Below are 25161 nucleotides of genomic sequence, written 5' to 3' on the forward strand. Positions count from 1 at the left end.
GTCCAATGAGGGAGTTGAAAACAAACAAACAAACAAACAAAAATCTTAAAATAACTCTCCTTATAAAAACCTTCTTTAAAAAAAATAAACTCTTTAAAAAAAAAAAACCCTCCTTAGAAATGACATCAATCCAGCCTTTCAATGCCCAGAAGCTTAGGCAAGCCCAAGTGGCCTGGCCCGGACTTGGTCTCTAGGTAGGGGCTTGACCAGCCATGCAGGGAGGGAGCGTGGCGGGGCGGGTGTCCACCAGATGACCCAGCTCAGGCGGGGCCGTCCCGCCCTGTGCTGGTCGAGAAGCACCAATGTAAGCCGCCCTCCTGCAGCCAGAGCCCTGTGCCTGGACTTGACCTGAGCATGGAAGGACCAGCAAGGGGCACGCTAATATACAAAGCCATACACCTTTTATTCACATCAACTTCCGCCTCTGCCTCCCATGACCTCCAAGGCCAGCTACATTCGGTGTGTCTGCGTCTCTGGGCTACCACCTTCCGCCCCCTCCCCACCCCCCCTCATCCACCACCCACGCCCGGCCCATTTCCTTCGAGGAATGAATGCCAGGTGAAGCCACGTTCAGCAGAACCTTTTATTTCAGTACTTTCACAGGGCCTAACTTGGGGTCATGTGCGCCCAACAGGTGATGCTTTCACAGTTGTCACAGACCAGGGAGCGGCTGATTGGTCGAGCGGCTGATTGGGTTCCTCCCACCAGGCTCTGGGGCTATAAAAATAAGCAGGGTCTTCTGTGCGGAGCTTCTCAGCCCTAGGCTCGTTGTCTTGGTCGCCATCGCCTTCCTCGTTCTCCAAGGGAGCTTTCAGGGGAGAGGTCTCGCCAAGACCCGGTCCTGGGTCATAGAAGCCGCTGAAGCACCTGGCTAGCACCTGGCTAGGCTGCTGATCAACTGAACGCCGTCTCCGTGCCGTTTCGTCTTCGCCGGCTCTGTCCCCGCCTTTGGGAACGCCTGGAACGCCTGGGCTGGGGTCCCAGCAGAGGCACAGGAGGAGCTAGCCATATCCCAAGATGATGAAGAGAACGGAAAGTCATCCTGAGCTGCCGCCAGAGGTCATTCAAAAGCCTCGCAGCCGCCTGCACATGCACTTGCTGGAGTCTACGCAGGCTCTCCATGCACTGGGCCAAAGGAGGAAGGATGAGAAAGCTGGCTCGGACCCCAACATCTGGAGGCCGCACAGGAACAGCTCCTGCTCTGCACGAGAAGTGACGGACGGCCGAGCTGAAGCGCTGCCTCGATCCCAGCCCGACTCCGCGCCCGCAATGGCCAACAAAGTGAACATGTCTGTGGACGACGTCACTCAGCTGAACCGGAGCCAGCGGGGAGGCTGCGGCGGGGCTGGCACCCCAACAAAGGCAGAGGAGAAGCTCGCTATTCCCAAGAGGAAGGGGAAGAGAAGTCATCCTGAGCTGCCGAAAGAGGCCATCTAAAGGCCTCGCAGCGGCCTCCAGAGGCACTTGCTGGAGTCTGTGCAGGTTTCCCATGCACTGCGCAAGAAGAGTGATGCGAAAGCAGACCCGTCTTCCTGGGGGCCCTGGGAAAATCAAGTAATGCCAAAGGCCCCCCAGCCACGCCAGGTTTTCCAACAACCGCTGGATGCGAGCCGCATGAGGGGGCCATGTCTAATGGGGTTTATATGCTGCCAAGCTCCGCCAATGGAGGCGTGAAGCCAGTGGTGTCCAGCACACACCTGCTGGACTTTCTGGGGCAGCTGGAAGGTTACACACCTACCATCCCAGATCCGGTGACTCATTTCTACCTAAACCACGCTGGCTTAGAAGCTGCAGACCCTCGCATAGTTAGGCTCTTCTCCATAGCTGCCCAGAAATTCATCGCAGATACTGCCAACGATGCACTGCAGCTGTGCAAAACGAAGGGCACCGCCTCTCGTGGCTCCGGCAAGTACACTCGAACCATGGAGGACTTGGCCGCTGCCTTCAGCAAGTATGGCATCGATGTGAACACACCGCCCTATTTCACCTGAGCCACCCAACCTATATGTACTTGTCTGCCCCCTAATCCCCCACACCGGCCTGTTTTCATAATAAACTTTATTTGGACAGAAATAAAATCGTCATTCCTGTCTAGTCTATTCTGATTGGCTAGTTCCTTACACAACAGGGATTTTTAATTGGTTTGCAAGCCTGTTTTCTAAGGCCCCTGTTGGCTTCCCCCGGCGCTGGCGGCGCCATCCGGGGCCTGCTCCCAAGACCCGGAGAGGCCTGTTTTAGGGATGAACGGGCTGCAATCCCTCACTGATTACCAAGGGGGGAGCTGGCGGGGTCCTCTGGCCAATGAGGGAGTTTTTTTCTTTTTTTTTTTTTTAAACAACAAACAACAATAAATAAATAAATAAAAACCTCCTTTAAAAAAAACCCCACCTTAAAAACAAACAAACAAACAAATCAACAAAACCCCGTTTCTTAGAAATGACATCAATCGAGCCTTTCAACTCAATGCACAGACGCTTGGGCAAGCCCACGTGGCCTGGCCGGGACTTGGTCTCTGACCATCCATCCAGAGAGGGAGCATTGTGGGTTTTCGGGAGGTGGACCAGATGACCCAGCCAGGGCAAGGACGTCCCGCCCTGTGCTGGTCGAGAAGCGCCTAGGCAAGACGCCCTCCTGCAGCCAGAGCCCTGTGCCTGGACTTGACCTGAGCAGGGAAGGACAAGCAAGGGGCTCGCTAATATACAAAACCATACACATTTTATACACATCAACTTCAGCCTCTGCCTCCCATGACCTCCAAGGCCAGCTTCATTCGGTGTGTCTGCGTCTCCGGTCTACCCCCGCCCACCACCCACCCACAACAACACCCCACCCTCTCCCGGCCCATTCGCTTCGAGGAATGAATGTCAGGCGCAGCCACGTTCAGCAGAATCTTTCCTTTCGATCCTTTGGGTGAATGCCACCTGAAGGGGCATGCCGTGCGGGGCCTCCCTTGGGGCATGTGCGCCCCCACCTGAAACCTGAGGCCCAACTGGTGACGCTTTCACTCCTGGGGGTGGCTGATTGGTGGAGCCAGCGGGCAGCTGGTTTGGCTCCTCCCACCACGCTCTGGAGCTATAAAAGAAAGCACAGTCTACTCTGCCAAGATTCTCAGCCCCCTAGGCTTGTTGTCTTGGTCATCCACCATGTTCACCAAGCAAGCCTTCAGGGGAGAGATCTCGCCAAGACCCGGTCCCTGGACATAGATGGCGCTGGAGTACCTGGCTAGAACCTGGCTAGGCCGCTGATCAAGTGGACTTGCCCCCCGCGCCCGACGGGTGTGGGCGCCAGACGCTTCACCAAGCCCGCCCCCCCCCCCCCCCCCCGCCAGTTGCAGACAGTGAGTGACACTCGCCCTCTGCCATTCTCCAGAAGCACCGCCTGCAGCGCCACTGGGATGTTAGGCAGCCACCTCCTCAGCCTCAGCTCCCATGCTGCACCCCAGTGTGAACCGGACTCCGGAGGACCCCAGCCCGCCGAGTGCTGCCAAATTGAGGAGCCCGCGGGCCCTGAAGATGGGATGGCGCCCAGCCTGCAAGGCCCCCCGGTGTCCTGGGCCGTAGACGCGCTCACCTCAGTGCTAGTCATGGCTGAAGGCTGTGCCCTGCCTAGCGTCAACACGGTGCTGGAGCCCAAACCCGAGCCTGAGCCCAGGTCGGTCCCGCCAGTGTCTCTGGTCCCTGAGGCGCGCTTGGGCTCTGGAGAGGGGGCGCACTCGCCCATCAGCCTGGAACCCAGCGCTCTCCTGGATGATGCTCCCACGGGAGCCGAACCATCCAGCAGGAATTCTTCTGCTGGTTAGTCCCACACCGCCAAGCGCTGCTGAAATGATTGGTAGAATCAACATCATTAAATTGTCTCTACTGCCAAAGCAATCTATAAATTCAACGCACTTCCCATTAAAATACCAAGAGCATATTTCACAGACCTAGAACCAACTCTTCAAAAATTCATCTGGAAGAAAAAATGACCCCGAATAGCTGCAGCGATCCTGAGAAAGAACAAAGTAGGTGGGATCTCAATGCCAGATATCAAGCTGTATTACAAAGCCACTGTTCTCAAAACTGCCTGGTACTGGCACAAGAACAGACATATAGATCAATGGAATAGAATAGAGAGCCCAGAAATCATCCCCAACCAATACACTCAATTAATATTTGACAAAGGAGGCAAGAACATACAATGGAGTCAAGATAGTCTCTTCAATAAATGGTATTGGGAAAATTGGACAGATACATGCAAGAAAATGAAACTAGACCACCAACTTACGCCATACACAAAAATAAACTCAAAATGGATATAGAACTTAAATATACAATGGGAAACCATAAAAATACTAGAGGAATCCAAAGGCAACAAAATCTCAGACATATGCCAAATCAATATCTTCACCGATACTGATCCTAGGGCATTGGAAACTAAAGAGAAAATAAACAAATGGGACTACATCAAAATAAAAATTTTCTTCACAGCTAAAGAAACCATCAACAAAACAACAAGAAAGCCCACTACATGGGAGAATATATTTGCTAACATTATATCTGATAAGCACCTATTCTCCAACATTTATAGGGAACTCATACAACTTAACAAAAGGAAGATAAACAATCCAATCAAAAAATGGGCAAAGGACCTAAATAGACACCTTTTAAAAGAGGACATTCAGAAAGACAAGAGACATATGAAAACATGCTCAAAGTCGCTAATCATCGGAGAGATGCAAATCAAAACAACAATGATGTACCATCTCACACCTGTCAGAATGGCTATCATCAGCAAATCAACAAATGATAAGTGCTGGAGAGGATGTGGAGAAAAAGGAACACTTGTGCACTTCTGGTGGGAATGCAGACTGGTGCAGCCACTATGGAAGACAGTATGGAGTTTTCTCAAAAAACTGGAAATGCAACTCCAGTTTCACCCTGTGATCCCACTTCTAGGAATATATCCCAAGAAACCAGAAACACCAACCAGAAAGGATATATGAACCCATATGTTCATAGCAGCACAATTCACCATAGCTAAGATCTGGAAACAACCTAAGTGCCCATCAGTAGATGAATGGATTAGAAACCTCTGGTACATCTGCACGATGGAATACTATGCAGCTGTAAAAAAGAAGGAACTCTTACCTTTTGCAACAGCATGGATGGAACTGAAGAGCATTGTGCTAAGTGAAATAAGCCAGTCAATGAAGGAAAAATACCACATGATCTCACTCATTCATGGATAATAGTGTCCATTATAAACTTTTGAACAATAATAGATACAGAGGCAGAGTTGCCTCGAACAGACTGTTAAACTACAGCAGGAAGGCCGGGGGGGGCAAAAGGGGGGTAATAGATCAACCAAAGGACTTGTATGCATGCATATAAGCATAACCAATGGACATAAGACACTGGGAGGTAGGGGAGGCCAGGGCATTGTCAAGGAAATGGGCAAAAAACGGAGACATATGTAAGACACTTAGTAATAATTTAAGCAATAACAAAATTATTATTTAAAAAAGAAGAAAGAGACCTTCCTTAGTATAAGCCACTGAAGTTTTGGGAATGTTTGTTACTCACCATAACATCTAGCCCAGCGTTTCTCAACCTGTGGGTCATGACCATATTGGGGCTTGAACGACATAATCATTTCACAGGGGTTGCTGAAGACCATCGGAAAACACATGTGTAATTACATATTGTTCTTGTGATGAATCACTATGCTTTAATTATATTCTATTTGTAACAATGAAAATACATCCTGCATATCAGATATTTACATGACGATTAATAACAGTAGCAAAATTATATTTATGAAGTAGCAACGAAAATTATTTTATGGTTGGGGGTCACCACAACATGAGGAACTCTATTAAAGGGTCACAGCATTAGGAAGGTTGAGAACCACTGATCTAGTTGGTCCTAATGGGTGTGCTTTAACAATTCTACTCTCCTGGAGGCAGCAGAGTCTAACATTTTAAGTCAGATCTCTGTTATTAGAAACACTTGGTTTTGCCTTCCAGCCCTGCCTTTATTTAACTCTACTATCAGGCAATTTACATAAAGCCTCTGAGCCTCAATTTGCTCTTCATAAAATCTCAGTTTGCAGAAAGGACTAAATGACATAATAATGCATGTAAAGCACTGAATTCCAGGTCTAGCACATGCAGTAAACATTTGGTAGCTATTAGCTCCATAGTTCCACAATGTGTACTGAATACAAACATTCTAACTTGTATGAAGGGTTAACCTTTTGTTCTTTGTAGTATTTCAAATGTTGTTTTTAAACAAATAAAATTGTACTGTATATATTCTCTCATAGCCTGATTTGTCTCCTAAAAATGTCATATTTTTTATTAAAAATAAAAATCTGAGAGCTGGTATAGCCCAGAGGATTTAGAATCTTCCCATGCACAGAAAGGTTTCTGGTGAAATTATTCATGAAGCACAGCCTAGTGCCTCTGAAATAGGCACTGTTCTCAGGAATCTGGCTGGATTCCCAGTGGGAGGGTGAGGGGTTGACAGGAGGCAGCTGATCCATGTTTCTATTTTCCCTGTCCCATCCTATCTCTCAAAAAACAAATTAACAAAAAAATCAGTTGGAGACAACAGACCGCAGAAACTACCACTGGCCACCCGATCCTAATGTTGTTATTTCCCAGCAACATTCTGGCTTCCAAACACCTATATTCTCAATGGTCAGTGAGTGACTGGGATACTATTTACACCTGGGAGGCCTGGAAAGGTACATTACCCAAAGGGCTATGCCCCTAATGATGGCTGGGTTTAGCCAATGAAAACCCAGGAGAGGCATATTATCCAGGTGTACATGGTTGAGGGTGGCAGTTCCTGCATCTACCTGGTGGTCATATTGACCTCTTTGGTCTGTTCACAGAGAGTGAGGCTTCCCAGCGCCAGGTCTCCAGAAGGACAAGGCATCAGAGGCAGTATCCCCCTATGAAGGGGTGTGTCTGAGGTTTGCTGAGCCCCAACACGCCAGAATTTGGGCTTTTGTGACTCCTGGACACCTCTCTGCTTACAGAGTTCGACGATGCCTTGTTGAGTTAACCCTCCAGCCTGGTGTGTGGGCACCTCTGGGGTCCTGCAGTCCCGGTCCCACTGCCAGGAACAGTGAGTTCATGTGTAGCAAAAGGTGTGATGGCAAAAGAGGTTAACAGGTTACAATACCTCCATGTGAGGACATGATGGTGTGACTGAACTAGGAGGATTTGGGAAACGTAGGACTTGTTTTGTGTATATAGGCAACAAAGAAGATGAGGCAGAGTTTTGCACAAGGAGTTTTACTTTCATTCTCAGGAATCTGGGGACATGAAAGGTCCTGACGAAAAGAGGGACATTGTGTGAGGTAGTTCTGTAAACTTTCCCCAAAGCAGCTCAGAAGAGGAACAGACTAGAAGAGAGATGATAGAAGCTGGGGACAGGTGGCAAAAGTCCTATAAAAGATAAGGTAACTGGAAAGATTGTGCACTGAGGACTGAGTCTTGAAGGAAAGTGGTCATCTCCAGGACACATGGGCCTATTGACTGGGAAATGGTACTGAGCAGTCTGAGCCCATGGATCCTGGGGTTGGTGGCCAGAGTCTCAACAGATCTTTCTCTGAACACAGATTCCTGCAAATGCAGAGTGGTTTAAGGGTTTTGTTTTGTGGAACTCATATCAGGGCCTCACACTCTTACAACTTCTGTGATAGTGGTATCCTGAGATTGTCTTGCCTCTGTTCTAGCCCTTATATCTGGGGACCTTGATGAGACACCAAGCCCAGAATTCTAAGTACATGTCTAAGGTTGTCTGAAATGACACCTGAGTAGACCTTCCAGTCATAGGTTCCTTTATGTGCAAAGGCTTAGAGTGAAGACTGAGCTCATTCAAGAACGAAGCGGCATCCACAGGCTGGTGCTCTATCCACTGAACCAAACCAGCTGGGGCTTGTGTCCATTTTTTAAAATAGGAACTGGTGACAATTGAACAGGAATGAGGTCTAGAGGAGCTTGTGAAACCTTTGGAGTCTGGTCTGCAGGTGATGGGAGTAATGGCAGATTTGGAGCAGCAGAGGCAGGTGATCTGAACCAGGTCTAATTAGACTTCCTGTGGCTGAAGCATAACCAACCATATTGCTGTGAGGGAGGTGGTAGAAAGTCTAGACTGGAGGTTGCTGTGGTGAGCATGAAGGTAAGTGACCCATGATGGTGACTGTGGGGTGAAATAAGCTTTTGTTTTCTGGATTAGTGTTTTATGTGTGGCCAACTGGATTTTCTAATTTTGAGTCTGAGAGAGAGGTAAGAGCCAGGAATGACTTGAAAGTTTGAATTTGACAACTGCATGTATGGAAGCACTATCAACTGAGATGCAGATATTCAGAGTAGAAGTGTAATGTTCATTGGGAATACAAAATTGATATTTTTTATCTGTTTTGGTGTGCGATATTTCAGAGAGCACTTCATAAGCATCTGGAACTCTGAGGAGAAGTTCAGGTTGAAAATGTTTTTAAAGTTGGAAGTGCAGTGACCAGGGTAGACTTGTAGATCATCTTTTTAAAAACTTTTTTTCTGTTTAATTGGAGAGCAAAGAGAAATTAAAACAAGATGAGACGGTAGTTGTTGCATCTTTGCTTGTGAATCACACACCAGGATTGTGTTGAGAGCCTTTTTGTGGTCAGTAGTCTGACTGATTTACATATGGGAATGAGTGGACATATGTGAGATACACTGGACCTGGGCCAGAGGGCCATAGGTGATGGGACTTGAGTGCTGTGACTGGTGAAGGGACATCAAGTGCAGCACCATAAGAGGTAGGCTCTGGATATCTGAGATTTGATGTGGATCTCAATAGGAGAGGTTGTGGCTTTTTTTTTTTTTTGGAGGGCAGTTACAGTGATCAATAGGAATGAGAGAGCATATATCAGTGGCATCTTGGCTAGTGTTAGGAAGGTTGAAGGGTAAGAGAGAAATACATTACTGAAGGGGTGAATTAGAGAATTGGAAAATATGATGATTAAGAAAAATGGTCCAAGTCATGACGTATTTGTGTTACCTTTGGCATCATGCCTCTGGGAATGAAGCTATGTGAGATAAGTGTTGTTCAAAGAGTTATGTGTGGCAGGAAGTGCAAATTGATGGCCTCAGCAACCTAAGCTTGGTTTCAAAAGGGTAAAGTCTGATGCCAAAATTTACAGGGAATTGGGATGAGATTCTAGGGAACAACAGGGTTATTGCCTGACAAGAACAGTGTCAAATCACTCACACTCTCATTATGGACAACATCAATCCATATCCTATGTTCATGACACCCACTGTATTGAAAGGCGTAGTGTGTACAACATTTTTGTACTAGAGAGCAGGTAGGATCTATATGCTCTTTGCCCTTATTGTCATGGGAAGACACTGCGTCAGTAGGAATATAAGGAGTGAGTGTATCTGATGAAACAAAGGCCAGATATCTTCTCTGTAGTCAGAAGTCTAGGGAGCAGATGGATATGGAAGTTGGGGTGTATGATAAATGTAAAATCCTAGGAGAGAAGCTGATAATGGACTGAACTGTCCCCATTATAACAGGATATGAACTTTGAGGATGTGGCCATTGCCTTCTCTCCAGGGGAATGGGGAATTCTTTTTTTTTTCTTTTCCATTTTTATTTTTTTATTTTTTTTAAATAAATCTTTATTGTTCAGATTATTACATTTGTTCCTCTTTTTTCCCCCCATAACTCCCCTCCTTCCAGCTCCCACCCCACCCTCCACCCTCACTCCCCACCCACTGAGTTCATCCATAGGTGCATGATTTTTGTCCAGTCACTTCCCGCATCTCCCACACCCCTTTTCCCCCAAGAATAGTCAGTCCATTCCCTTTCTATGTCCCTGATTCATTATAGTCACCAGTTCATTCTGTACATCAGGTTATTTATTCACTTGATTCTTAGATTCATTTGTTGATAGATGCATATTTGTTGTTCATAATTTGTATCTTTACCTTTTTCTTCTTCTTCCTCTTCTTAAAGGATACCTTTCAGCATTTCATATAATACTGGTTTGGCGGTGATGAACTCCTTTAGTTTTTCCTTATCTGTGAAGCTCTTTATCTGACCTTCAATTCTGAATGATAGCTTTGCTGGATAAAGTAATCTTGGTTGTAGGTTCTTGGTATTCAGCACTTTGAATATTTCTTGCTATTCCCTTCTGGCCTGCAAAGTTTCTGTTGAGAAATCAGCTGACAGTCGTATGGGTATTCCCTTGTAGGTAATTGAGCCTCTTTCTCTTGCTGCTTTTAAGATTTTCTCTTTGTCTTTTGCTCTTGGCATTTTAATGATGATGTGTCTTGGTGTGGTCCTCTTTGGATTCCTTTTGTTTGGGGTTCTCTGCGCTTCTTGGACCTTTAAGTCCATTTCTTTCTCCAGGTGGGGGAAGTTTTCTGCCATTATTTCTTGAAATAGGTTTTCAATATCTTGCTGTCTCTCATCTTCTGGCACTCCAATGACTCTGATATTAGTCCGCTTAAAGCTGTCCCAGAGGCTCCTTACACTATCTTCACACTTTCGGATTCTTTTTTCATTTTGCTTTTCCAATTGGGTGTTTTTTGTCGAATCTTTGGTTTGATTCTTGTGCTCCTCTGGTCTGCTATTGGGTATAATATTCTTTATTTCAGTCCGTGTATGCTTACTTTCTAATTTCTTTATCGTAGCATCGAGGGTCTCATTAGTTTTCGTGAGGCTCTGCACAAATTTATGGCAAGCCCTCAAAATTGCGATTCTTAGCTCCATATCCTCCATTTCTGTCATGTTTTTTTGTCTCCGCATCTTTTATGCTTTCTTGGTGCACCCCCTTGTGGTCTCTGTGCGCAGTCTTGTTCTAGCCAAGCCTTAATTGTTGTAGTTAACACTAGAGGGATTTGACCACCAGGCTGACTGGCTGTGGAACGGCAAATGGCTGTGCGCAGGGTTTGGGCGGGGCGGGCTCAACAGGGCGGGGGGAGGGAGCAGCTATGGCCGCTCTCAGTCCGTCCCCAGGGGCTCTGCCTCTCTGTCCCAGCAATCGCTGCAAACCTCGGAGGGGCCGTAGCCAGACAGTCCTGCTTCTCCCATTTGAGTCTGGGTCCCTAGAGACTCGCCCGGATCTGTAGCCCAGAGTCTGAGACTCGCTCCTGATTGAAAACGACAATCGCGCCCTCAGCCGCCAGCCCGCTTTGCGCGCACACCCTCACCACCGCACCACCGTACCTTTAAATTTTCCACACTGCGCCTCCGCTGAGCGTCGGAATGCTGTTGTTTTTGCTTCTAGTTGAAGAGACTCTCCTCAGCCAGCCTTCCCGTGGTTCTGGTTGATGTCTGCTCCGACTTTTAGTTGTATTTTTGAAGTGGTTGTCCACGGCGGCAGTCTCCGGTGTTTACCTATGCCTCCATCTTCGATTCCTCCGGAATGGGGAATTCTTGATGAGGCTCAGAGACTTCTGCACTGCAAAGTGATGCTGGAAGTATTTGCACTTGGATCATCTTTAGGTAAGACCCTCACATATATCCTAATGGACTGAGGTGATGGCATCTCTTCCTTGATATTCCACCTGTAGCTTCCTCTTTCCTACATCCAGACCATGGGCTCTTCAAATTTTCCTCACGCTCATGTGAAATGTGCTATAGATGCCAGTTCTGAGCTGTGTTGAGAGTCCTGAGAAATAAACTCCACAAACTTATTTAACACTATTTTCCTCAGAAAGTGCAGGATGTGTCTGGGAGCCAGGCATCTTACAGAAAGCTTAATGGGTCCCACATGCAGTTTCCCTCCCTGGGAGGGTGACTACGTCTAGATCCTTGGCTTCCACTTCTGCACCTTTCCTCTAGATAAAGGTTCTGGGTGACTGCCTGTGTCAGGTTATGTTCTTTACTTACATGAACAATGGACTCTTCTTGTAAGACTCTCCTTCATTTGGTGTTTATAATATTACCTTCCCTGTATACTATTCCAAGTGGATTTTCTCTGGACTAGGGCTGGATGGTCACCTCTGTAATCTTTCATTAATACTTGGAATATTTCGGTTTTATGTATTTGTAGAGAAGGTGGTACAGACAGAACCCTAGTTTTTTTTCACAGGGTGAACATGCAGGATGGTCTCAGAGGAGTTCTGGCCCAGCTGAGTGGAAATTAACAGAATGTGTGACACAAAGGCTGTTTTCAAATTATACCAGAACCCAGCTTGATTCCATCACTGCACAGATGCAGGTGCCACTGCCCACACCTCATTTTTACCTTTCCTTTGAACTACTTTACACTTCCTGGCATGTCATTTCACCTGCTTCTCCCTAGCTTTCCACCGTTTTCAACTTTGTGGCATTTTTACATTGCCTGCTCCTCTGCACTGCTGCCTCTGTAGTATTCTTCAACTTTGACCTGCACATGTGTTACGAGGTTCACATACATACTTAAGTAGTCCTGGAAAAACAGCTACTAGTTTATTGAATTTTTCTTGGAATGAGACACAAAGAAAATTCTGCAGAGCTTGCCTATGTTACCTGCAGACAAGCCCTACTGAACACTGTTAGTGTAAGTAAGGACTGGAAGTCTTACCTCTCTTCCATGTGGTTTTTGCCGTCTTTGTGTCGTATTCCTGGTGAAGTCTTCCTTCCTTTATGATCTTCAGAGGCCCATAATTTCACAGAAGCCTGTTATAAGTCTTCCTTCATATCTCTTCTTTTCATAAAATTGCATGAAGCTGAGGTGTCATGGGCAACACACTTTTGTAATGGAACTTCCCTCTGTCACCACAATTAACATTCATTTCCTCACCTTTTTTCTGTTTGCAGGTTATTGGCATGAAAAGGATTATTACGAGGCCTGTTCTAATCAGAGTGTATCTGTAGAAGGAGAGTCACAGGTCAGGGCTTCTGAGACAGCTCAAGCAACCCAGAAGAACCATCCATGTAAGCAGTGTTTCTCGGTGTTAAAAGAAAATTTGCACCTGAGTGAGTTACAAGCAGCACACTTGGAACACAAAGGCTTCTTCAGTGAAGCATGTGTGAGAGACTTCTGTTCCAGTGCAAACCCTCACCAGCAACAGAGGAATGCCAGGGGAAAGACACCCTGGAAAGAAGCTACAGACAGAGCCTCATTTGTGACCAGGTGCAGCTTCTACTTATCAGAGGTGTCTTCAAACAGCAGGGTGGTTGGGGAAGACTCCCAAACTCCCTCAGAGCTTCTCCAGTACCAGGCAACTCATAACACTGAGGAGCCACAGTGTGATAGTGAGATTTCAAAGGAAATTCTCAGTGGACAATGTCATCTCCAGTGGGGTGAATGTGAAAATGCTGCCAGCCACAACCTCAATGTTGTTGGATGTCTGGGTGTATGTTCTGGAGAGTGTGGCACAGGTAGGAAAAATTATAGACGAATCGTTAACCTCATTCGACATAAAGTAGTTCACTGGAAAAAATCGGTATGAGTGTACAGATTGTGGGAAATCCTTCAGTCAGAGTTCCAACCTCATTCGATGTCAGAGAATTCACTCTAGTGTAAAGCCTTATGAGTGTAGTGAATGTGGGAAATCTTTTACCCGCAATAATTCCCTTCTTATCCACAAGAGAGTTCACACTGTTGAAAAACCTTATGGGTGTAGTGAATGTGGGAAATCTTTTAGGGATAATAATCATCTCCTTATCCACAATAGAGTTCACACGGGAGAAAAACCTTATGAGTGTAGTGGGTGTGGGAAATCTTTTACCCGTAATATTTTCCTTCTTGTCCACAAGAGAATTCACACTGGAGAAAACCCTTATGGGTGTAGTGAATGTGAGATATCATTTACAGATAACAGTCTGCTCCTTATCTACAAGGGAGTTCACACTGGAGAAAAAGCTTATGCATGTGTTGAATGTGGGAAGTCTTTTAGGGATAATATTCAGCTCTTTAGCCACAAGAGAGTTCACACTGGAGAAAAGCAGTCTGAGTGTACAGGTTGTGGAAAGTCCTTCAGTCATAGTTCCAACCTCATTCGACATCAGAGAATTCACACTGGTGAAAAGCCTTATGAGTGTAGTGTATGTGGAAAATCTTTTACCCGCAATATTTTCCTTCTTATCCAAAAGAGAGTTCACACTGGAGAAAACCCTTATGGGTGTAGTGAATGTGGGATATCTTTTACGGATAATAGTCTACTCCTTATCCACAAGAGTTTTCACACTGGAGAAAAGCCTTATGTGTGTAGTGAATGTGGGAAGTCTTTTACCCGCAATAATTCCCTTCTTATCCACAAGAGAGTTCACACTGGAGAAAAACCTTATGAATGTGGTGAATATGGGAAGTGTTTTAGGGATAATATTCAGCTCTTTATCCACAATAGAGTTCACACTGGAGAAAAGCCTTATGTGTGTAGTGAATGTGGGAAGTGTTTTAGGAAAAATAGACGGCTTCTTATCCACAAGTCAGTACACACTGTGGAAAAGCCTTATGAGTGTACAGATTGTGGGAAATATCATAGATAAAAATATGGCCTTATGAGACACCTAAGACTTCACACTGGATAAAAGCTATAAATGTGAAGGGAACACTTCATTTTTCTTACTCAGAATAACAACACTGAAGGAGACTCTATGATACACAGTTGCCTTAATATGATCCCTTTTTTATCAGGGAAGATACTCTGCTAGATTCTTCAAAGATTCAGGTACAAGTGAGGTTTTAAGGAGATAATTGAACTTGCCATTCTGTCCAGGCCTCCTATCTGATTGATGTCACTATTAGTGATTGGGGCTGAAGTGATTACACCTCTAACACCTGGCTCATCTGAGCAATTTGAATCAATCACAGTCACTGTATGCTCTCTTGTGCTTGAATAAATTCTAAATACTCTGAACCTTTGGCAGGATATTATTCCTTTCTCTCTGACTAGGGAATGGACCTGGTGCAGGGTGTGTCCAGAACACCCATCCTCAGAAAAGAAGTGGTATCTCTTTCAGGGAGTTTATGGTTCTCACATTATGCTGTGATGATTGGCTTAGGTTCTATTTCACCAATCTGAACACTGCTGGCTATGGTTTATGATATTTCAGTAAAGGAGTTTTTCCTCTTGTACCTTTAATTATGATCGTTCTATTCACTGCCTGCAAATGTTTTGAAAGCACTGTTGTGGTTTGTCAGCATGTAGATGTAAACCAATATGGTGCAGATGTCAAACCTTCAGTGCTTTGTAAAGGAGAACATGATGGCAGAGAATCATTCTTCATCCCAAATGGGCTTATTTTACATTGCTGCCCAAGGTGTTGAAAGAAAAACTGCATACCTTTGTGGTCTTAATTTATATCCTGGTACTTTTGTTATGAGTGAGGTCAGTGGTCACCCAGAAAAGGAAGCCTTTGTTGTCCTTTTGTGAACAATATTTATTATGTTCTTTATTCACAGTATTTATTCTTTAATTCTTATCAATGTTTAGGGGAACTCCTCCCCACATACTGCAAAGAAGCCAAGTGTCACGAAGTGTGAAATTTCATACTCCTGTGACATTTGTTGTAAGACTCTGAGGTTAACCTACCATTGAGACAGAAACACTGTATTCATAGTGATGAGAAAGTGACTGCAGTATATTATATGGAAAGTGTCTCTTCTGAAAATAAACCCACAAATATTCTTGGGCCTGTCTCTTGTGTGACCTTTGTGTTCAGACATTCTCAGCACCTCCAAAAATGTTTCCTGTAGCTGAAGTCATTGGCAGAGAAAATAATTTAATAGATTTGTGGATTCTCCTGGTCTCTGTAAGGTGTTCACCACAAAGTCATTTCTCAATATGTAAGAACTCAAAGCTAAGGGAAGGGCAATCCTGTAATAAATCCCAGGATGTGTCTTTTGCAACCAGTCAGCATTCCTGTTGATTCCATGGCAGTAGTCTTCACTGCTTGCCAATATTTGGTGCCGTTGAGGCAATGATGTTCCTCTCAGGATCTCCCTATGCAGTGGTGTGTCTGAGGTTAGCTAAGCCCCAACATGCCAGAATTTGGGCTTTTGTGACTCCTGGTCTCCTCTCTCCTTACAGAGTTCGACGATGCCTCACTGGAGTTTACACTGCAGCCTGGGGTGTGGACACCTCTGGGATCATGAAGTCCAGGTTGCACTGCCAGGAACAGTGAGTAACTCGTGTGTGACAAAAGGTGTGATGGGGGAAAGAGGTTAATAGGCTACAGTACCTCCATGGGAGGATGTGGTGGTTTGACTGAACCAGGAGAATTTGGAAAACCCAGGCCTTGTTTTGTGTCTAAAGGAACAAAGAAGATGAGGCAGTTTTGCATGAGGATTTTCACTTTCATTCACAGGAAACTGGGGACATGAATGTTCCTGACCAAAAGAGGGACATTGTGTGACACAGTTCTTTAAACTTTTCCCAAAGCAGCTCAGAAGAGGAACAGACTAGAAGAGAGATGATAGCAGTTGTGGACAGGATGCAGAAGTCCTATAAAAGATAAGGTAACAGGCAAGAGTGTGCACTGAGGACTGAGTCTTGAAGGAAAGTGGTCATCTCCAGGACACATGGGCCTATTGACTGGGAAATGGTACTGAGCAGTCTGAGCCCATGGATCCTGGGGTTGGCGGCCAGAGTCTCAACAGATCTTTCTCTGAACACAGATTTCTGCAAATGCAGAGTGGTTTAACAGTGCTGTTTTGTGGAACTTATATCAGGGCCTCACACTCTTACAACTTCTGAGATAGTGGTGCCTGGGATTACCTTTCCTCTCTTCTAGCCCATATATTTGGGGATCTTGATGAGACACGAAGCCCAGAATTCTAAGTACATGTCTAAGGTTGGCTGAAATGATCCCTGTTTAAGGCAAATAGTGGAATCAAATGTGAGAAGACTTTTCAGGCACAGGTTCCTATATGTGCAAAGGCTTAGAGTGATAACTGAGCTCATGCAGGAACCTACTGGTGTCCTTTAAAAAAATATATATGTTTTTATTGTTTCCAGAGAGAAAGGGAAAAGGAGAGAGAAATAGAAACATCAATGAACTGAGAGAATCATTGGTGGGCTGACTCCTGCCCCCCACACTGGGGATCAAGCCCACAAACCTGGCATGTGCCCCAGAACAGAATCAAACCCGGGACCCTTCAGTTCACAGGCTGGTGCTCTATCCACTTAGCCAAACCAGCTGGGGCTTGTGTCCATTTTTTAAAATAGAAACTGGTAACAATGGGACAGGTCTGAGGTCTAGAGGAGCTTGTGACACCTTTGGAGTCTGGTCTGCAAGTAATGGGTGTACTGGAAGATTTGGAGCAGCAGAGGCAGGTGATCTGACACAGGTCTCATTAGACTTCCTGTGGCTGAAGCATAGCAAACAAAATGGCTGTGAGGGAGGTGGTAGAAAGTCTAGACTGGAGATCGCTGAGGTGAGCATGATGGTAAGTGGCCCATGATGGTGACTGTGGGGGTGAAATAAGCAGTTGGATTCTGGAATAGTGTTTTATGTGTGGCCAACTGGATATTCTAATTTTGAGTCTGAGTGAGAGGTAAGAGCCAGGGATGACATGAAAGTTTGAATTTGGCAACTGCATGTATGGAAGCACTATCAGCTGAGATGCAGATATTCAGATTAGAAGTGTAATGTTCATTGGGGTTAAAAAACTTTTATTTATTTTTTAAAAAATATATTTTATTGATTTTTTACAGAGAGGAAAGGAGAGCGATAGAGAGTTAGAAACATCGATGAGAGAGAAACATTGATCAGCTGCCTCCTGCACACTCTCTACTGGGGATGTGCCCGCAACCAAGGTATATGCCCTTGACCAGGATCGAACCCGGGACCCTTGAGTCCGCAGGCCGATGCTCTATCCACTGAGACAAACCGATTAGGGCCAAACTTTTTTTTAATCTGTTTTGGTGTGCAATATTTCAGAGAACATTTCATGAGCATCTGGTAATCTGAGGAGAACTTCAGGTTGAAAACTTCTTTAACGTCGGGGGTGTAGCAACCAGGGAAGAGTTGTAGATCATCTTTTTAAAAACTTTTTTTTCTGTTTAATTGGAGAGCAAAAAGAAATTAAAACAAGATGACACAACAGCTTTTGCATCTTTACTTGTGAATCACACAGAAGGATTGTGTTGAGGGCCTTGGTGTGGTCAGTAGTCTGACTGATTTACATATGGGAATGAGTCGTCATATGTGAGATACACCGGACCTGGGAGAGAGGGCCATAGGTGATGGGACTTGAGTGCTTAAGGCTGTGATTGGTGAAGGGACATTAAGTGCAGCAACAGAAGAGGTCGGCTCTGGCTATCTGAGATTTGATGTGGTTCACAATAGGTGAGGTTGAAGAAAAAAAACCAATCAGATAGGGAGGTCATCATAGAAGGACTGAAGGTGCCTCATTGAGTGTTGACTATGATAGTTGGTGTAGAACTTAATTTAGTTTGAATTTTCCAGGCATTAACAAAACCACACTTGCTGAGTAATGAGTAAGAAGTCAGGGAGATGACTATGGGGACTGGGGCTGTGGAAGTGTAGGTTTGAGAGAGTTATGGTAGCAAGAGTGATGTGTACTTGGAAAAGGCATGTGCATTCATGGCTTCAGGGCCCCTGACATTGACATAAGATGGAATGATAGTGGAATTTATTTCTGGTGATGTTTGGATAATCTGATATACAAAATTTCATATTAATTCCTAAAAAGAGGGTCTATAGTAGTGGTACATTATTGGTCCAGAGATTAGATGAAATATATGGGCAACCTGCATTTTATTGTGGAGGGCAGTTACAGTGATCAATAGGAATGAGAGAGCATACATCAGTGTCATCTAGGCTGGCATTGGGAAGGGTGAAGGGTAAGAGAGAAATTCATTACTGAAAGGGTGAATTGGAGTATTGGAAAAGAAGATGATGAAGAACAAATATTCAAGTCACAATGTATTTGTCTTACTTTTGGTATTATGACTCTGGGAATGAAGCTGTGTGAGAGCTGTGTGTTTCAAAGACTTATGTGTGGCAGGAAGTGCAAAGTGATGGCCTCAGCACCCTAGGCTTGGTTTCAAAAGGGTGAAGTGTGATGTCAAAATTTTCAGGGACTTGGAATGAGAATGTAGGGAACAACAAGGTTATTGCCTGACAAGAACAGTGTCAAATCACTCATACTCTCATTATGGTCAACATCTATCCATATCCTATATTAATGACATCCACTGTATTCAAAAGGAACAGTGTGGCCAAAATGTTTGTACTAGAAATCAGGTATGATCTATATGCTCATTGTCCTTATTGTCATGGGAAGACACTGCATCAGTAGGAATATAAGGAGTGAGTGTCTTTGATGAAACAAAGGCCTGATATCTTCTCTGTAGTCAGAAGTCTAGGGAGCAGATGGATATGGAAGTTGGGGTGTATGATAAATGTAAAATCCTAGGAGAGAAGCTGATAATAAACTGAACTGTCCCCATTATAACAGGATATAAACTTTGAGGATGTGGCCATTGCCTTCTCTCCAGGGGAATGGGGAATTCTTGATGAGGCTCAGAGACTTCTGTACTGCAAAGTGATGCTGGAAGTATTTGCACTTGGATCATCTGTAGGTAAGACCCTCACATATATCCTAATGGACTGAGGTAATGGCATCTCTTCCTTGATATTCCACCTGTAGCTTTCTCTCCTACAGCCCGACCATGGGCTCTGCAAATTTTCCTCACTCTCATGTGCAATGTGCTATGGATGCCAGTGCTGAGCTATGTGGTAGCCCTGAGAAATAAACTCCACAAACTTCTTTAACACTATTTTCCTCAGAAAGTGCAGGATGTGTCTGGGAGCCAGGCATCTTACAGAAAGCTTAATGGGTCCCACATGCAGTTTCGCTCCCTGGGAGGGTGACTACGTCTAGATCCTTGGCTTCCACTTCTGCACCTTTCCTCTAGATAAAGGTTCTGGGAGACTGCCTGTGCCAGGTTATGTTCTTTACTTACATGAACCATGGGCTGTTCTTGTAAGACCCTCCTTCAATTGGTGTTTGTAATATTACCTTCCCTGTATACTATTACAAGTGGATTTTCTCTGGACCAAGGCTGGATGGTCACCTCTGTCATCTTTCATTAATACTTGGAATATTTCGGCTTTATGTATTTGTAGAGAAGTTGGTACAGGGAGAACCCTAGTTTTTTTCACAGGGTGAACATGCAGGATGGTCTCATAAGAGGCCTGGCCCAGCTGAGTGGAAACTAGCAGAATGTATGACACAAAGGCTGTTTTCAAATTATATCGGGAACCAGATCAATTCCATCACTGCTCAGACGCAGGTGCAATGCCCACACCTGATTTTGTCTTTCCTTTGAACTACTTTACACTTTCTGATATGTCATTTCACCTTTGATTTCCCAGCATTCCGCCATGTTCACCTTCGTGGCATTTTTACATTACTTGCTCCTCTGCACTGCTGCCTCTGCAGTATTCTTCAAGATTGACCTGCACATGTGTTATGAGGTGCACAAACATATTTAAGTAGTCCTAGAAAAAAAGCTACTCGTTTATTGAATTTTTCCTGAGATTAGACATAGACAAAATTCTTCAGAGCTTGCCTATGTCACCTGCAGACAAGCCTTACTGAACATTGTTAGCCTAACGAAGGGCTGGAAGTCTTACCTCTCTTCCATGTGGTGCTTGCCATCTTTGTTTCATATTCCTGGTGTGGTCTTCCTTCCTTTACAATATTCAGAGGCCCAGAAATTCACAAAAGCCTCTTATTAATCATTCTTGCATATCTCTTCTTTTCATAAAACTTCATAGAGCCATGGTGTCATGAGACACACACTTTTGTAATGTTACTTCCCTCTGGCGCCACAATCAACATTCATTCCCTCACCTTTTTTCTGTTTTCAGGTTGTTGGCATAAATAGGATGATGAGGTGGTCTGTTCTAATCAGAGCATAGCTATAGAAGGAGAGTCACAGGTCAGGGCTTCTAAGAGAGCTCCAGCAACCCAGAAGAACCATCCATTTAAGCAGTGTTTCTCGGTGTTTAAAGATATTTTGCATCTGAATGAGTTACAAGCAGCACATTTGGAGCATAAAGACTTCTTCAGTGAGGCATGTGTGAGAGACTTCTGTTTCAGTGCAAATGCTCACCAGCAACGGAGGAATGCCAGGGGAGAGACGTCCTGGAAAGAAGGTATGGACAAGGCCTCATTTGTGACCAGGTGTAGCTTCTACTTATCAGAGGTGCCTTCAAAAAGCAGGGTGGTTGGGGAAGACTCCCAAACTCCCTCAGAGCTCCCGAACCAGGAAACTCATAACACTGAGGAGCCAAACTGTGGCAGTGAGATTTCACAGGAATTTCTCAGTGGAAAAAGTAATCACCAGTGGGGTGATTGTGAAAACGTGACCAGCTATATCCTCAAAGTTCTTGAATGTCAGGATGTGTGTTCTGGAGAGTGTGGCAAATGTAGGAAAAATTATAGATGAATCTTTATCCTCACTCGACATAAAAGAGTTGATACTGGAGAAAAACCATTTGAATGTATCGATTGTGGGAAGTACTTCAGTCAGAGTTCCACCCTCTTTTGACATTAGAAAATTCACACTGGAGAAAAGCCTTATGAGTGTAGTGAATGTAGGAAATCTTTTACCCGCAATAGTCAGCTCGTTATCCAGAAGAGTGTTCACACTGAAGAAAAACCGTATGTGTGTAGTGAATGTGGGAAGTCTTTTAGGGATAGCAGCTCCATACCCATAAGAGAATTCACACTGGAGAAAAACTTTATGAATGCTGTGAATGTGGGCAATTCTTTAGTCAAAATAGCTTCTTATACACAAGAGAGTTCACACTGGAGAAAAACGTTATGGGTGTAGTGAATGTGGCAAGTCCTTTAGGGATATTAGTCAGCTCCTTATCCACAAGAGAGTTCACAGTAGAGGAAAGCCTTATGTGTGCAGTGAATGTGGAAAGTCTTTTAGGCAAAATAGTCATCTCCTTATCCACAATAGAGTTCACAGTGGAGAAAAACCTTATGTGTGCAGTGAATGTGGGAAGTGTTTAGGCAAAATAGTCAGCTCCTTATCCACAAGCCAGTTCACTCTGGGGGAAAACCTTATGAGTGTACAGATTGTGGGAAATATTTTAGCCAAAAATATAGCCTTATGAGACACCTGAGACTTCACACTGGAGAAAAGCCATAAATGTGAAGGGAATGCTTCATTTTTTTTACTCAAATAACAACACTAAAGGAGACTTTATGATACACAGTTGCCTTAATATGATCCCTTTTGATCAGGTCATACACTCTGCTAGATTCCTCATAATTTTCACGTACAAGTGAGGCTTCAAGGAGCTACTTGAACTTGCCATTCTGCCCAGGCCTCCTATCCAATTGATGTCACTATGAGTGATTGGGGCTGAAGTGATTTCATCTTTAACACCTGGTTCACCTGAACAGTGTGCATCAGTCACAATCCCTGTGTGCTCTCTTGTGCTTGAATAAATTCTAAATACTCTGAATGCTTGGAAGGATCTTCATTCCTTTCTCTCTGCCTAGGGAATGGGCCTGATCCAGGGTTTGTCCAGAACACCCATCCTCGGAACAGAAGTGGTATCTCTCTCAGGGAGTTCGTGGTTCTCATGTTATGCTGTGATGATTGGCTTAGGTTCTATTTCACCAATCTGAACACCACTGGCTATGGTTTATGATATTTTGGTAAAGGTGTTTTTCCTTTTGTACCTTTAATTGTGATGGTTCTATTCACTGCCTGCAATGTTTTGAAAGCACTCTGGTGATTTGTCAGCATGTAAATGTGAACCAATATTGCGGGGACATCAAACCTTCAGTTCTTTGGATAGGAGAATATAATGGCAGAAAATCATTCTTCATCCCAAACTGGCTTATTTTGCATTGCTGCCCAAGGTGTTGAAAGGAAGATTGCATAACTTTGTAGTCTTAATTTATATCCTGGTATCATGGTTATGAGTTAGGTCAATGGTCACCCAGAAGTGGAGGCCTTTGCTGTCCTTCTGTGAAGAATATGAATTATGTTCTTTTTCACAGTAGGTATTTCTTAATTCTTATCAGTGGTTAGGGGAACTCCTCCCCACATACTGCAAAGAAGCCAAGTGCCATGAAGTATGATATTTCATACTCTTGTGACATTTGTTGTAAGACTCTGAGGTTAAACTACCATTGAGATGGAAACACTGTATTCATAGTAATGAGAGAGACTGGAGTAAATTATATGGAAAGTGTCTCTTCTGAAAATAAATCCACAAATGTTCCTGGCCTGTGGCTTGTGTGACCTTTGTATACAGATATTCTCAGCACCTCCAAAAATGTTTCCTGTAGCTGCAGTCATTGGCAGAGAAAATAATTTAAAGGATTTGTGGATTCCCCTGGTCTCTGTAAGGTGTTCACCACAAAGTCATTTCTCAATATGTAAGAACTCAAAACTAAAGGAAGGATAATCCTATAATCAATCCCAGGATGTGTCTTTTGTAACCAGTCAGCATTCCTGTTGATTCCATGGCAGTAGTCTTCACTGCTTGCCAACATTTGCTGCCACTGAGGCAAATCTGTTCCTCCCAGGAAATGAGCACTGACATGAAAGAAAGTGCACTTTTCTACTGTGTGTTATTTTGTGAGCCTTTACTGAGAGATAAAGCTGTGAAACATCACAATTGAAATAATTTTATCTGTCACTATATTCAAGGTGTGGCATAAGTGGACGTTCAGTTATGAGTACATAAACCACAGCACTTGTGCTTTTAAAAAATACCTTTATGTTATTTTTTTAGGAAAAGAGGGAAGGGGGAGAGAGATAAATATACATGAGCTGCCTCTTGCGCACTCCCTACTGGGGCCACAGTTGGGGCTGTGTATTGACCTGAAATTGAACCAGGACGTTTCAGTGTACTGGTTGATACCCACCCAGCTGAGGTACACGGTGAAAGCAGAGTTTATTCCAGTATTTTTTATGTATTATTTTCCATACCAACAATTCTAAACCTACATTTCCCACACTCTACATTTTCCTCCTGCCCTTTTATAATCTCTCTTTCTGACTTTCCCACTCTTCCATGCAATCATTCATTTTCCGTCCTTTACATTAAATTAGTTCATATTATTCATAGTTTTATAGTCACTGTAAGGTGTGTACTTTTAAACAAATACTGGTTTCCTTAATGGTACAGATATTTTGAGACTCAGTACAAATGCTTATGTGAATACTGAATTATTTTTAATGCTGACTAGTATTGTATTCTATGGATCACATCTTCACAGACCTACTACTCGATTGGTGTCACAGCGAGTATTTCTGGCTGAAGAGATTTCACCTCTAACACCTGGCTCACCTAAAGAGTGTGCATAAGTCACAACCCCTGTGTGATCAGGGGAAATATATTCTGTGTTCTCACTTGTGCTTGAGAAAATTGTGATTACTCTGAGCTCTTGGCAGTATCTTCATTTCTTTATCTATGACGAGGTAATGCACCTGATACAGGGTTCATCCAGGGCACTCATCCTCAGCTAAAAAGTGCTACATCTGTCAGGGACATTGTGGTTTGCACATTATGCTGGGATGAATTGTTTCAGGTTCTAATTCACCAACCTGCAAACTGCTTGCTGTCCTGTTCTGGGCTATGATCATTCAGTAAAGGTGTTGTTGTTTTCTTTTGTACCTTTAATTTTGGGGACTATGTTCACTTCCTGGGATGGCTATAAAGGAAAGTTGTGACCTGTCAGCATGGAGAGGGGAACAGATATGATGGGGTCCCAAACATTCTGTGCTTTGGAAGGCACATAGTAATGGCAGAAAATCAGTTTGTCCAATTTTGGCTTTTTTTTTTAACTTCTGCCCAAGGCCTTGAAAAATTATCTGCATGACTTTGTGGTTCTAATTTGCAGCCTGGTGACTCTATTATTGGTGAGGTCAACGTTCACACTGGAAAGGAGGCCTTTGTTGTGTTTCTGTGCACAATATTAATTATAGTCTCTGGTCACAATAAGTATTACATAATTCTCAACAATGTTTAGGGGAATTGTTCCTCACATACACTAAAGGAGCCATGTCCTGTGATGTATGAAATGTCATACACTGGTGTCATTCTTTATATATTTTTTTAATTGATTTCAGAGATGAAGGGAGAGGGAGAGAGAGATAGAAACATTAATGATGAGAGAGAATCATAGATTGGCTGCCTCCTGCATGCCCCCTACTGGGGATCAAGCCTGCAA

The 25161-nt window shown here is 44.2% G+C and overlaps 1 pseudogene; it reads left to right on the forward strand.

Moving 5' to 3' along the window:
- Positions 1 to 8168: 8168 nt before the first annotated feature.
- Positions 8169 to 25161, forward strand: part of LOC139014321 (E3 ubiquitin-protein ligase RBBP6 pseudogene) — a 40837-nt pseudogene continuing 23844 nt past the window's right edge.

The sequence above is a fragment of the Myotis yumanensis genome, unplaced genomic scaffold (assembly GCF_028538775.1).
Source record: "Myotis yumanensis isolate MYYU_CA2020_CCGP unplaced genomic scaffold, mMyoYum1.0.hap1 SCAF_7, whole genome shotgun sequence".
Taxonomy (NCBI): domain Eukaryota; kingdom Metazoa; phylum Chordata; class Mammalia; order Chiroptera; family Vespertilionidae; genus Myotis; species Myotis yumanensis.